The sequence below is a fragment of the Oryctolagus cuniculus genome, chromosome 10, assembly GCF_964237555.1.
Source record: "Oryctolagus cuniculus chromosome 10, mOryCun1.1, whole genome shotgun sequence".
Classification (NCBI taxonomy): Eukaryota; Metazoa; Chordata; class Mammalia; order Lagomorpha; family Leporidae; genus Oryctolagus; species Oryctolagus cuniculus.
In genome coordinates this window covers 6,215,210-6,230,561 of record NC_091441.1, presented here as the reverse complement: position 1 = coordinate 6,230,561, position 15,352 = coordinate 6,215,210, and the positions used below count along the sequence as shown (strand labels likewise).

The 15,352-nt window shown below is 39.8% G+C and overlaps 2 pseudogenes; both read right to left on the bottom strand.

Moving 5' to 3' along the window:
* Positions 1–12,606: 12,606 nt before the first annotated feature.
* Positions 12,607–13,532, bottom strand: LOC100342632 (eukaryotic translation initiation factor 4B pseudogene; annotated as a pseudogene).
* Positions 13,532–14,989, bottom strand: LOC127492269 (eukaryotic translation initiation factor 4B pseudogene; annotated as a pseudogene).
* Positions 14,990–15,352: the final 363 nt, after the last annotated feature.

Below are 15,352 nucleotides of genomic sequence, written 5' to 3'. Positions count from 1 at the left end.
TAGGCAAAATTATAATACTACTCAATTACTACTAAAAATCATATCACATAGTGTGCCATACATACAATATTATTTTATATAATGAGCAAAAGATCCTAGATTCACAATATTTATACTGAACAGGATGTAGAGAGGAGCATAATTTTAATCTTCAATTCACTTTAAGTTATCTTTTTCAGTAAAAGTAATGAACTATGCTATTCCTATCTATAATACCTATGTACAGTTGCAAATGAACTGATTTACTTAAAGTGAAAAATTAAAAAAATACACAAGTGCAAAGTATTGTATAAGACACACTCCTTTTTTACCATATGTAGTTGGTCTTATACCTGCACAGGTCACATAACGAAATAATAATTAAATGCCAATGCTCCTAAACCCAAGCTTACCGATTTTATTTTATCTGATTTCCCATAGCTAAAACTGACTAGAATGTCATTGTGTTAGATTCTGAGTTACTAGGAGTGTTTAACTATTCAATTAATTTTGAATCACATTTTTCTAACAGCCTCAGTGAGAGGGATTTTGAGCAACCCTATATCAAGTGAGTTAAGCAACAGCTTGCACATATAGCCCGGTTATACATGTTCACCCATAAACATGAATAATAACCTCCTTAGAATTAAATAACAATGGAAGCCCATGTCATGGTGTAGTGGATCCTGCTGCTGCCTGCAGTCCCAGCCTTCCATGTGGGTGCTGGTTCGTGTCCCACTGCTCCATCTCCAATCCAGCTCTCTGCTAATGGACTGGAAAACGGAGCGGAGGATGGCCCAGGTGCTTGGGACCCTGCCACCTATGTGGGAGACCAGGAAGAACTTCCTGGATCCTGGCTTTGGCCTGGCTCAGCCCTGGCTGTTGCAGCCATCTTGGGGAGTGAACCAGTAGATGGAAGATCTCTCTCTCTCTCCCCTCTGTAGCTCTAACTTTCAAATAAATAAATCTTTTAAAAAAGAATTAACTGACAATGAATAAACTGAATGCTTTAAATTTCATATTGTCATTTGAGTAGCAAAATCATCTCAAATGTAGAAAATTTTAATAATCCATAGGTTTAAAATATGCATAATTAAGCCGTACTTTGGAAATTTATATTCATTAAATAAAAGTTAAAAATAAATAAAACATGCATAATTTGAAGAAATTTTCCATGATCTTTTCATTCTTAGAAAATCACATGAATTGAACACACTGAGAAGAAATTATCAGAGCTCATAAATGAGTAAAGGATATGAACAGACATTTCTCAGAAGAAGAAATACTAATAGCCAACAAATACAGGAAGAAAAGTTCATCATCAATGGCCACCAGGGACATGAAACTAAAAACCACCATGAAGTATCCTCTCTCTCCAGCTGGAATGCTTTATCAAAATGGCAAAAGAAGAGACCAGAAAGTGCTGGTGAGGATGTGGAGAAAAGGGAACCCTTATACACTACCATTTAAAATTCAAAAACAATATAGAGGCTCCTCAAAAAACAAAAATAGATCTATTATCAGACACATCCATCCCACTTCTGGGTATGTGGCCAAAGGAAATTCATCGCTGCATTAATCACAATAGCTAAGAAATGAAATCAACCTGAATGCACAGCAATGGATAGATGGATAGATTGTGACATAAAACACATGGCAGAATATTATTGATTCATCTAAAAGAATGAAATTCTGACATCTGCATCAAAACAGATGGAACTGGAGATCACTATGCTAAGTGAAAAAGCTAAAAAAGAGAGCACCATATATTTTCTCTCAAATGTAGAAGTTAAAAAATAAACAAACAAAAAAAGTCAATGATCTGAACTTAGAATTTTGATTACTAGAATCTGGGAAGGGTGGGGGAAGGGAAGACAGAGGGAGTAAGAAGTTCTAGTGCTCCACAATACAATGGAGTGACTGGTTCATAATAGTGTATTTGCTTCTATACAAAAAGCTGACAGAAGCTAATGGGTTCAAAACACAAGGACAATAAAAGCAAAATGAAAGTACAGTTATCTGATCACTTCATTCTTTGTTTACTGTTGAAATACTGTATTGTATCCCATAAAATACAGAAGTGTTGCATGTTCATCATTTTTTAAATAGAAAAATTAAAAAGAACAGCAAGAAATGCTTAAACATGAATAATACATCAGCTGCAGACTGGTCCAGTCATCTACTGTGAGGTCAACAATCACAGGACTGAATTTATTGTTCTATGATAGGAATAAACAGACAACCATTAAAGCACCAGTGGTACCAGAATCCATTTGCGGTCCTGTTTTTTAAGATCTGCCATAATGTATCAGGATTATTGTCATCTTTGCCCAGCACTTTCCTTCCCAAATGACCACTAAAAATGTATTGTGGAAGCAGGTACCTGTTTGTAAATTCACTTTACAATTTTTGAAATGTGGTAAACCAAATTCATAGACAAAAAAATAAAAACAGGCAAAAAAAATTGTGTTTCCCATAATACAATCATGTCTACTGGGGAGAAAAGAAGCAATATATTAATTAATTCAGATTAACGTAATATATGAATTTTGAACAGGTTCTTGCTTTCATTTATTTGGCAAATAATTTCAGTGACTATAATAATCCAAATATGTGGAACAGTTACTGTGTGCCAGGCCCTGGTACTCTAAGGTCTTGAAATTAAACCTCATCACATTCTTACAGGAGAGTAAACATCATTTTAGAAAACAAAAAAGTCAAAACTTTGAGAGGTCTAATTAGTCATCACCAGTCATTGGAGGACCTGGAACCATAATCCAAATTTATATAATTACAAAAGTCTTTGTATCAATTTGCTAGGGCTGTGATACCAACCAACCACCTTCGGGGGTCTTCAACAACAAGCTCAAGGGTACTTCCCCTGTGGCCTCCCTTCTTGGCTGCAGGTGGTCACCTCGCCCTGTCCTCCCTCTTTCTTTCCTGTCTGGGCTCACTGAAAGATGTCTGGTGTCTCATCCTATTGTTACGTAACCCATGTGTGTAAGAGGAGCCAAAGACAAGGGGAAGAAAAATGGGAAATTTTTAAAACAAATTGACATTTTTAAATAAAATGGGAATTGTTTAAAAGATGGGAATTTTTGTGTGGTGGAATGAGGAGAAATGAGGAAACATGTCTTGAATGCAGAGCCACAATTACATACCTACGGAATTGCTCTCTTCACTAACCGTGTGAGGTGGGCTCCAGCCCTCTCCCTGGGGAATCTTCCCTGACCTCTCCAGGAAGGCTATGCAGTCAGTGATGCTGTACTGACAGCATCCTGGGAGTATTTTCAGAAATTCTACATGCAGGAAGCCCTTCACCCAACAATTTCCAAGAAGATGTAGGAGAGGAGGAGAGAAGGGGGCACCTTTATTCATTGCCATAAAAACTCCAGTCTGAATACGACTGGGCCCTCAGTTCTATTCTGAGGCGTACTACTGGTCTATTAGGTCTATTTCTCTTTATTAAGCTTTGCTACCTCTCTTACCATAACTCTCTGTCTCATGTCTGTAATCTTTCTTGCACAAAGAAGCTCTGAGAAGCCATCCCTAATAACACTAAGACCTCATGTAACTTTAATTAGTTCCCTAAGGGCTCTATCTCCAAGACCAGTAACACTGGGGATGGGGCTCAACATATAGAATTGAGAGGATCCGATAACCTCAGTGAACAGTGGTGTTCTTCCCACTAAGCTGTAGACTGGAAGTACCCAATGCTACATGGAGAGCTTGAGATATAAAATGTCCTAAACATGGCCTTTGTCACTCAAGGTTCAACACTGGAAGCAACTTGGCAGAATGCATGCTGACAATGACCTAACAAAATGCCCAGTGACTGCACTTTGAACAGACTCACAGATAATTGGGGGCTGGCGCTGTACTGATGTTCTGAAACAAACTGCCAATATGGTAGATGTTTTGGATGGACCTGGGAAGCATTTATTTATGGTGAAGACTGTTCACTTAGCCAACACACCGATTTAACATTACAGCTTCATATGACATCAACTGCCTGTTCCCTCTGATGTTGGGACTGTCACTGCTATGGGTTAGGGGAATACTGTGTAGACAGAAGTAAGGGAGGAGATGTCATGGTTGTGACAAATGATGGCTGACAAACTCTTGTCTTTTAGTGAATCTGTTCAATCTTCCATGCCACACTGCACATTGTAAAAGTCCCCTGCTGGTTTCCATTATTTGAGTCCACAAGGCTGATCAAGACAGACTTAATGTTCTGCTCAGACTGACTACACTTCAGACAGATTTCTTTCTCAAAAAGGCCCCTGACTTCCCTTTTCTTAGAGTGTTTACTTTAGAAAAGTAACTGCAATTTGTAATTGCAAATTTTTTTCTCTGCCCTTTTGAAATGTATATAAGTTTCCTTAAAAGACTCTTACTACTTTTAAGTCCCTCAAGGATCTGGGTGCTCTGGCTTTGAAATGTAAACCACAGCCTACAAGAAGTTTATTTCCCCTGCCTTCGGGTCTCTACCAGGGTGTGGGCAGGAGCCTAAATTAAACCCACACCTTGATCCAAGCTGTGAAACCACCTCCTCTCTTGAAGGTGTGAAAGCTTACTTTTCCTTTGGGTGTAGTGGATGAGAAAACAGTGGTGGCCTCAGAGGGTCCCCCAGTGACTTCCTTGAAAATTTCCCAGCTTGTGTTTCAGAGGGGAGGAGATCAATATCTCTCCCCAGCTGTGACAGTCACATTTGCTTCATTGCATATGGTGAAATCTTGATTCTATAACCAAGCCACAGGGTGATCAAGATCATAAGATAGGTGTGGCTGACCTTTCCCTCCCATCAACACCAAATGCCCAGAGGGAAACTCTACAGACCAGTGATGGGTAGTGGAAGGATTTCAGCCCCAGCATGAGACAAACACTCTGGCCACTTTGTATCACAGCTTAAGACATAGTCAGTGCTTACTCATATTTTGATTTATCATTATTGGTGACTGTCATGTTTTCTTTGTCATAAACCAGTGTTTTGGTAACTACCCACAGTTGCTAATGCATGTTAACAACAATAAATACCAACGGAGAAGCCCTGTGGAGGAGGACAGTGGAAGTCCCTGAGAATCAGTCTATCAATCTAATTGGGGAGCAATATAGGGAAAAGTAACATTATCCAGTAGAAGAGAATGTTCGAGCAAAGACTGATTGATAATTTAGAAGAATTGACCACCCCTGCTATCTTTATTAATCATTGGTGCACTCTCTTTTTGCCTATAGAAACCAAACTCTTAAAAATTTGTTGTGCAACATCATTAAAGTGACATGGCTGGAAAATACTAGAATCAAACCATTTCTGTGTTACTTTATACAAAGGGTCATCCATCGATTGTATTATTTACCTTCTCAAGAACACTTTGAAATTATCCTATTTATGTCAGTTTGCACCTGAACTGCAACTTGCAGCTTACATCCTAATTACGAGACAGATCTAGGAGGCAGTGAGCAAGTGCCATGTCCACTCCACCTCAGTCTTTCTGTGACTTGCACAACACCATGCACTCCACTGCCTACTCTCTCCTTTCCCCACTGTGAGTTTCTCAAATGAATTTCTTTATCTTTGTCTCTAACAGCAATTCAATATCAGCTCCAAATGCATATACAGACATAAAAGTCACAAATCCCAAAGTCAGAAATATAAGCACTAAAGATGTATTAATCAGTCTTAAACCCAGAGTTGAGACAAAAACCTAAAAGTTTAGCAGAGGGGGGTATGACAGCCAGTTACCTGAGTCATTGCAGCCTAATTTGGAGATGTGGTCCTCAGTGATACATGTCAAAACAGCAATGAATATTAGAACAAGTGTATATCAAATATGTATTATTTCCCTAGAATATGATTTATGTAATTATAATATCTAATCAGTACTTTCATATCAAGGAAAAAGAGAAAATCTAATCATATCATTGGCATAATTCCTGCCAATGTTTGTTCCACTTTTAATGATAAATATTTTAATGATAAATATTTCTCCTAAAATCATTGAATCTCCTGCAAAAGTTGAAAAGTATAAGTCAAATCAAGAAAATTGTTTAAAAATGTTCCTATATAACTGTAAAACATTTTAAATATTGAAATACCTTATATGAAAACCTATCTCTAATGCTATATTTCAAGAAAAACATAAACCATGAGAAATATAAATATGTGAGGTTTACTTGGTCATCATCTTGATTGTGATGTAAATGTTAAAAGTAAAATACATTCACCTCTTTCATCTCACACAGTCAAATCTACATTCAATAGAAATATGTTAAGAATTAAAATATCAGTTTTTTCCCTTTTTTGGGAATACAAAAACATTGTTGAGAATAATACAATTCTAATCCATTAATTTCATCAACTATAAAATCCTTACTATTGGAAACACATATACTTGGTATGAATTATTTTGGTGTTTCAGACCTATTTTGACTCTGGACAGTTATGATACAATGTATAGTGATTTAGCACATTGTACTCAAACAAGAGCAGGAAACAGGAAAAGAGGTGACAAAATCTCAAAGGGTCAACTCATTTCCACAAACTGTCAAATATTGTGTAACACTATTATATTTTAATTGTCACTTTCATCCTAAGTCCCACTCTAGCTCTCAAGCCACTTCAGAAGATTTTCCTAACTGTTGATAAAATGGTGCCATCTAACCTGTGGTGCCATCTATGTCCCAGCCACCATCTTAGGCTCTGGCCCCATCACTATTGCTACAAGCCAGGTGACCAACTGGCCCAACCACAGGTATCAGCTCCACCCCCAACCTAATGGCATTTGCTGCACCTATTTTCCTGCTCCCTGCAGAGGTATAATAGGACCTGCTTCCCACACACGTGTCCTCCTGATTCTTCTCTCTTACTCTCTTACCCTTTCCTCCCAGCCCCGCGAGCTTCCCACCTGACAATAAACTGTTCCTCTAATTCCACTGTTTGGAGTGTTCTGTGGTGGCCTTACACTAACCTCAAGTGCAAGCCGTGATATTTCCCTAAAGTGTAGTTCACATTCACCATCTTTGCTTTCTTACCTCACTTCCCTGCTTCCCGTCAGCCTCCTTAGATCTTTGCCCCTGCAGTTATACTGGGATAGTGTCTACCCAAATTGTGTGGTTAACTCTCTGCTGCTAGAGCATCAGGTGCTTTGCCATTGTGTGTGATTGGTGCCTCCTTAAAATTGTCTGTTTCCCTTACTGGATACCGTAATTTCTGATTCATCCTCATGGCTTTCCCACTGCTCCCCAGTCTCCTTTGCTACCTTGTCTTCCTGCCACTAAACTGATTTTCCATATCCTTTATCCTCGGCACTCATTCCTGAGGTGATATCTGAAAGTTCCAGTTTCACACACTACCCATGAACTGATGGTGCTTAACTTCTGTCTATGATTTCTCCCACAAGTGCTATGCTTGCAAATCACAACACCTACTAGTCAGTGGGCAGACAAGCAGATCATATATAACATCCTTAAAACACACTGTTCAGTCCTCTTGCCCCATTGTGGGTAGGCTTCCTCTATATCCATCACCATCTTTTGCCCTTGTGAATTGTGAAGGCTGAGAAGCTACAGCCAAGCTTACCATGACTGCTGTGCCCTCAGGTTGCCCTAAATAATTACACATCTGCCAATCAGATGTGTATGTTCAAGGCTGAGATGGGGAATGTAGGTATTTAGAGTGTATAAAGATATACAGCCGTGACTGATGACAAAGGCTGCACTTATGGTCAATGACTTCCCCACTGACAGCAAGGCTCTGTGGGTCTAAGAAATTCCAGCACAAAGCTGCTTCTCAATCCCTTCAAAAATCTACCTCATACCATAATTAAATCCATCTCTGCATAAACTAGACAGAAGGATTCTGTTGTCTGCAACTGAGTCCCAACAAGCAGAGACCTGAAACACGTTCCTCTACCAGGCTTCTGCTACCATCGCCATTGTTCTGTGCACAAATAACAAAGCTTTGGGAGTCACCGTATTTGTCACACAGTCCACAACAATCCACCAGATCTCCTTCTAAACACCCTCACTCTCTACAAGTCCCCAAGTACTTGCATCTTTGGTTGGCTAACCAAACTCTCTGCTTCCACTCCTGCTCCTGACATTATCTCACTTTAAAGTGACTTCCCACAGATGTCATTACATGACTGTCCTACCTATGTGCTCCTATTAGAAGAAGATAGATGAACTAGTAGGTAGCTAGGTTAGGTCCCTGTAGGAATGAGAAAAGGGGGAAGTCTCCTTAAGAGTATACAAAATGTTTGCTTCTGTCCAGCAGCTGCCTTTAGCAACACAAAAGTCCCAATCCCATACTTCAGAGTTTCTAGTTTTATCATTAGAATAGAAAAACTAAGTTACATATCCCACCCTTCTGATGGCGTTTTGCTTTATCTTGAGCAAGCTAGACAGGATTATAATTCTGCTGTCCATTGGGTTTGTCCCTACCCTCTCATTGTTTCCCCAAACTGTGATTAAAAGACACCACTTAACCAGTTTCTCCCGTCATCCTCTCCAGAAGTCCCCTCCTGACTGCTGCAGCAGGTTTCTAACTTGAATAAGTCTTGCTTTGCTCACTGGCTTTTCTGCATGGAAACTCTTCTACATAAGACCAGAACCAAGGTCATCTTATTTGACGTTGTTTTCCCTGTAACACCATTTCTTTACATCAGAATCTAAAAACAGTCTTCCCTCCTTACCCCAGACTCATGAGACAGGGTCCCCACCTCCCTATTCTGATCTTTCCATAACCACTGTGCCTGCTATATTTTTGTCTCTCCTGTAACCAACCATGCTTTGTCTCAAGAACTTCACAGGTGCTGCTCCTTCTGCCTGAGGGGTTAGAAATTTCGCATCATTTGGATATCTGCTCAGAAAGGCTTCTGGAACCACCTTGTTTAAATAGCAACTCCTTTCACTCCTGCACTATCTATCACCTTATTCTGCCTTAGTTTTCTTCAGCTGTCACTAAAGGATGCCATGCATTTATGCATTTGCCTATTGGTTTACATTCTGTCTCTCCTAGCAGGAATCTGAGCTCCCCCAGTTCCAGGTGGGACTTTGCCTCTCCAACTTGTGATTTACCCCCTGCAAACAGCACAATGTTCAGCTCACAGAAAGATTCCAGTGACTATTTCCTCACTAAATGGATGAGCTTGTGAATGAAAGAATGATGATTTTCAGTGGTTCCAGGAAAAAAAAAAGTATTTAATTTATTCCCAAAGCAAATGCACACATCAACCTTTCTCCTAGTGAATAAAATAGTCTCTAAAACTTACAGCAAACATTGCACAAGTTATGTTTGTTCCCACTTCTCACAATAGGAAAAGGAACAATATATTTTTGATGAATCATGAATTGTTGCAATGGCTCTTTTTGTGTATGGCAAAGGAAATGGAATAAGAATCAAGACAAGTCACATTTAGACACCAGGAACTTAAAATAACTTTTAAAACTCACTGCAACAAAGGAGGAACTAAAGAATGGATCAGAGAAGGAGCCCATGGCAAATGTTGGAAGAAAGATTAAGTGTATTTTATGTGCCTCCAATACTGGGGTTACAAGAAATCTTTTGGTAAAATGACCTGCAAAAACTGAAAGTTAAAAACGGATTTCCAACAGAAGAACAACTTCCAGATACCTTGAAGTTAGCAAATGCTCAATGTATCATTAGTCATAAAGTAAACTACAACACATTTTTCTTTGCGTGCATATTAGTTGCTCTCAGGAGTGATACCACCATGTCCAAAGGGTTTTCAAGAACAAGGTATACAAACAGATTTTTTTGAGAAATGTTCCTTGCAGAATTCCCACATGCAGCAGCATGGATTGTGTTACTTGTTCATCATCTTCCTGTTCTTCCTCTTTTTCGTCTGCTTTCTATGTTTTTCTGTGCTCAATTCTGTATTTTACTTGAGGTGCTTCAACAACTGGACAGAAACCATAGTTAATGACTTGGAACCTGAAGTAATATTTAAAGACTATCATCTCACCAATATTAATGATAACATATTCTATGTATATTATCATTTATAACTTTCAAAACATTTCAAACATAAATCATCTATTTTTAAATCTCACCATCCACCCATAGGATGAGAAAGATAGATACTACTATTTCTATAGTATTTAGTTATACTAAAAAAGGTTTATATCTTTTATATATATTTATATATTATATGTTATATTTATATTATTATATATAAAAGGTTTATGTTATTTCTATAGTATTTAGTATAGTATTTAGAAGCAAAAGTTGGTTTATTGGAAGACCCAACTATGGCAGATTGATCTGAAAACTGTCTTTTAGAACAGATGAACTTGTCAGTCATTTACCTGCTCATACATACATAGGTTTACAGTTTTCTTTCAACTTTTGATTTCAAAATATCAGATTAAGTTGTTATCTTTTTGATGGTTTTTATTTATTTTTATTCATATGAATGGAACAAACTTCATGTATTTCATACATAGAATTTCAAGAACATATTGACATTTGCCACCCCATCCTCCCTCCCTCTCTCACTCCCATCCTTCCTCCTACTTCTTTCTTATTTTTCTTTTAATGTTTGTAATAACATACTTTTTTCCCTTTGAGACAGTGCACTGTGGTAAGTAACAGGTGATGATTCAAGTCTTGAATCCATGCCATCCATGTGGGAGAAGGGGACTGAGTACCAGCCTCCTGGATTTGGCCTGGGTTAGCCTGGCTCTTACCAGCTTTTGGGGAATGACCCAGAGACTAGGATTTTCTTTTTGTCTCTATCTCTGTCTCTTTTACTCTGCCTTTAAATTTAAATAAATAAATAAAATGTTTTAAAAGTCTCAAAAAGTCTATAGAGGCCTATTTGACTATATTTAATTTATTTATTGTTATTGGTTTATATGAGTTCTTCAAACATTTTATATAGTAATGCCTTGTCAGAGACATAGTTCAAATATTATCTCCCATTCCACATCTACCTTCTCCCTTTGTTGATTATTTCATTTACTATTTCAAAGCTTTTTAGTTTGACATAGTCGCACCTACTTTTTAGTTCTATTGCCTGTTTTGGTGTCATAAATGAATCATAATTGGCAAGATCAATGTCAACAAGCTTTCCTCCTGTTTTATTCTGAGAGTTTTATGGTGAGAGAGGACATCATTGGCTGGTTCTGGATCTTAGTGGAAATGCTTCCAGCTTTTCTCCATTCAATAATGATGCTGACAGTGAGGTATGTTCCTTCTACATCGTATTTGCTTAACTTTTTTTTTAACCATGAAAGGATGTTGTATTCTATCAAATGCTTTCTTTGCATCTACTGAGATAAGCATATGGTTTTTATTATTCAAATTGTTAATGCGACATTTCACATTTATTGATTTGCATATGTTGGGATATCCCTGCATCCCTGCGATAAATCCCTCTTGGTCCAGGTAGATGATCTTTTTGATGTGTTGCTGGATTCTATTAAGCTAGTATTTTGTTGAGGATTTTTGCAAATAGACACAAAATTGGGGATGCTAGCATAAAGTTCTCTTTCTATGCTCTAATTTTTTTCTGGTTTTGGAATTAAGATGATGCTGCCCTCAGAAGCAGTTTGGGAAGATTACCAATCTTTTAACTATTTTGAGTAGTTTAAGAAGAATTTATATTATTTCTTCTTTAAAAGTTTGCTAGAGGGGCCAGCGCTGTGGTGTAGTGGGGTGAGCCTCTGCCTGCAGCGTTGGCATCCCATATCAGTGTCAGTTCTAGTCCTGGCTGCTCCTCTTCCAATCCAGCTTTCTGATAAGGCCTGGGAAAGCAGTGGAAGATGGTCCACATCCTTGGGCTCCTGTACCTATGTGAGAGGCCTGGAGGAAGCTCTTGTCTCCTGGCTTTTGATCAGCTCAGCTCCAGCCATTTGCAAACATTTGGGGAGGGAAGTAGTGGATGGAAGACCTTTCTCTCTGTTTCTCCCTCTCTCTGTCTGTAACTCTACCTCTCAAATAAATACAAAAAACTTCCTTTAAAAAATGGTAGAATTCAGCAATGAAGCTGAATTTTTCTTTGTTCGCAGTATCTTTATTACTGATTCCATCTTGGTTATTGGTCTATTTAGGTTTTCTGTGCCTTTGTGTTTCAATTTTGGTAAATATTATGTGTCCAGAAAGCTATCCATTTCTTCTAGATTTTCCAACTTGTTGTAATATAGCTGTTTGTTGTAATTCCTGATGATCCTTTTTTATCTCTGTGTATCTATTATAACATCTCCCTTTTCATCTCATATTTTATTGATTCACTTCCCCACCCCCACCTCCTTTTTTGGTTAGTTGGGCTGATAGTTGGGCAATTTTATGTGTTTTTTCAAAAACCAGCTCCTGATTTCATGGATCTTTCGTATTGTCTTTTTTATTCAATTTTGCTTATTTCTTCTCTAATTTTTAATTATTTCTTTTCTCCTACTAACTTAGGGTTTGCTTTGTTCTTGCTTGTCTAGATCCTTGAGATGCATCAATTAGATAAATTATTTGATGCCTTTTTTATTTATTTTCATTTTTCTTTTTTCCCCCAGGAGATGGTGAGTTTATTTTGTCTTGTCTGGATAGAGGTTTGATTTGCTCTGGAGTGTTCCAGGGTGCAAAGCTTGGGAGAAATCACAAGGTGTCAAGGATTATTTGGTGTTAACTTCTCCCTCATTTTCATCCTCACCATCAACAGAGAGAGCAGCATACTTGCTTGCAAACTGAACTTGAAGGCTGGACTTCCCTTTAGGTTCCTTTGGCTCAGGTGCAGACCTGGCAGGTAGTTTCATTTTGCCATCTTTTCCATCTGATTACCCCCAATGCTCTTTTTCCCACCACCTCCTGGATAATGGCTGGAGGTACCAGTTTGGCCTTTGGGTACACTCACCTCATCTATTTTTGTATTCATCTTTCCTTGCTGCTTCCTCTTTGGAAAGCTAAGCTGTAGCCACTCACCCCCAACTGCTGGTAGGGGACTGTGGCTCTGTGCCCAAGCTCTGAGATGGAGGAGGAGGGTTAGAACTTCATTCCATTCAAGCGTTCTCATTTGCTGAAGGTCTGGCATTAGCTATGGAGGCTGATCAGATTTGGGGGGCTTAGAAGCTGAAGAGTGGCAGTCTTCCTCTTTCCTAATGTTTTGTTGTCTAGAGACTTCCCACTCACCCTTCTCCTTGTGTTTCTGCTAGATGTGGCTGAAGCATCAGCCTGAGAGAACCGTGCTTGAAAGTTCTCGTGCACTTGGCCAACTTGGGTGGCTCCCTAGAGGCTGCCATTCAAGTCAGGGCTTATCCACCTGATGCTGCAGTTTCTCCTGTTCCTTCTACAGCCTTTTTGCTGCAGCTGTTTCTCCAGCAGCTGTGTCAACAGGCTTTGTCCCTCCAAAGATGAGAAACTCCCCATGGGATTGGAGGCCCTGGAAGTACTCTGAGATTTCAGCTTCAGTTTGGGTCTGTTGTGTGATCTTTGTCCTCCTGCCTGTAATCATCCCGGAAGAAATCATTTCTGAAGCCCCACAATGGTGCTCTCTTCTGTCCTAGTGGTCTCCATAGTGGCCCCTGCCTCCCTGCAGTCATCATCCTTATGGTACCCACTACCAAGTGCTCCACTGCAGATGCCTGTCCTGGAACTGTAGCATCATTGTATTACCTGCTGCCTTGGTCATCACAGTGATCCCGGACCTGTATAGATACATGTACACATAACAGTCTGAATCATCATGGATCCAGATACTTGCCTTCAAAACCACCATTACCTCTCCTAGGTTGGGAGTCTTCAAAGCTTTCTGTGGCAGGCCGAGCCTTTCAGTCTAGATCTCTTGTGTCAGAATCCCGACTTCCATCTTGGCCAATGGAATGATCATCCCTGTCCTGGTCCTGGGCTCAGACAGCAAAATCCTCTGGAATTCTCCTGTTATGGAAACACTCTTCACTGAGTTTCAGAGTGCCAAGCAGGGAATCCTCAAACTCTGTGTAACCAAAATCTTTCAGACTCTCTGGAAAATTGGGTCCACATTTGGGACTCACAGCACCAATGTTTAATCCTCTGAAGAATTCATTAATGGAGTTTTCTGTTTCATCATAGGGCAGCTCCCTAGAAAAGTTGTGCAGGTTAGTGATTTGGAAGATGGCTCCAGCAATCTAGAGTTCCTGAGCAGCCCCTGGAGCAGGGGGAAGAGTGGAATGGTTCATTGGAGGATCCTCACATGCATCACCATCCTTCCTGTGCCAAGAGGAGGAAACATCTAATTCTAGGTCATCTGTTCAACAGCCCAGGTAATTGTTTGAAGACCCAGGTGCTTCCTCCACCAGGCACCCCATCCTCAAGCAGGAAGTCTCTTAGGGAGATAGTCTTCCTCTTCTTATTCTTCTCTTTTGATGAGGTTGCCATATTGAGAGAGGGAGAGAGAAAGCATAATTCTAATTTCTTGTTGTAGGCACTAATTTGCTATGAACTTTCCTCTTAATATTAGTATTGCTTATCCCACAAGTTTTTTTTTTTTTTTTGATTTTTTGACAGGCAGATTGGACAGTGAGAAAGAGAGACAGAGAGAAAGGTCTTCCTTTCACCTTCACCCTCCAGTGGCCACCAAGGCCGGCATGCTGCAGCTGGCGCACCAAGCTGATCTGCAACCAGGAGCCAGGTGCTTCTCCTGGTCTCCCATGCAGGTGCAGGGCCCAAGCACTTGGGCCATCCTCCACTGCACTCCTGGGCCACAGCAGAGAGCTGGCCTGGAAGAGGGGCAACCGGGACAGAATCCAGTGCCCCGACCGGGACTAGAACCCGGTGTGCCGGCGCCGCTAGGCAGAAGATTAACCTATTGAGCTGCGGTGCCGGCCTTCATTCACAGTCTTGATTACAGAACCATTTTTCGAGTTATATCCTGTTGTAAATGAAGCTGATCCAATGGCAGGAGCCAGGTACTTATCCTGGTCTCCCATGTGGTGCAGGGCCCAAGTACTTGGGCCATCCTCCACTGCAATCCCTGGCCACAGCAGAGAGCTGGCCTGGAAGAGGGGCAACAGGGACAGAATACAGCACCCCGACTGGGACTAGAACCCGGTGTGCCGGCGCCGCTAGGTGGAGGATTAGCCTATTGAGCTGCAGTGCCAGCCCCCACAAGTTTTAATGTGTTGTGTTTCCACCTTCATTAGTTTCTAGGAATTTTTTTGGTTTCCTTTTTGATTGCCCTTTTGATTTCTTCTATGGCCCACTGCTGTTCATTCAGTAGCTTGTTGTTCAGTATCCAAATGTTTGTATATTTTCTAGTTTCTTATGTTGTTGATTTCCAGCTTCATTCCACTGTGGTCAGAAAGCATGCAAGATATGATTTCATTTTTTTAAATTTGTTGATATTATATTATGGCCTAGCATATGAATAGTTCAGAAGTTTTAGGC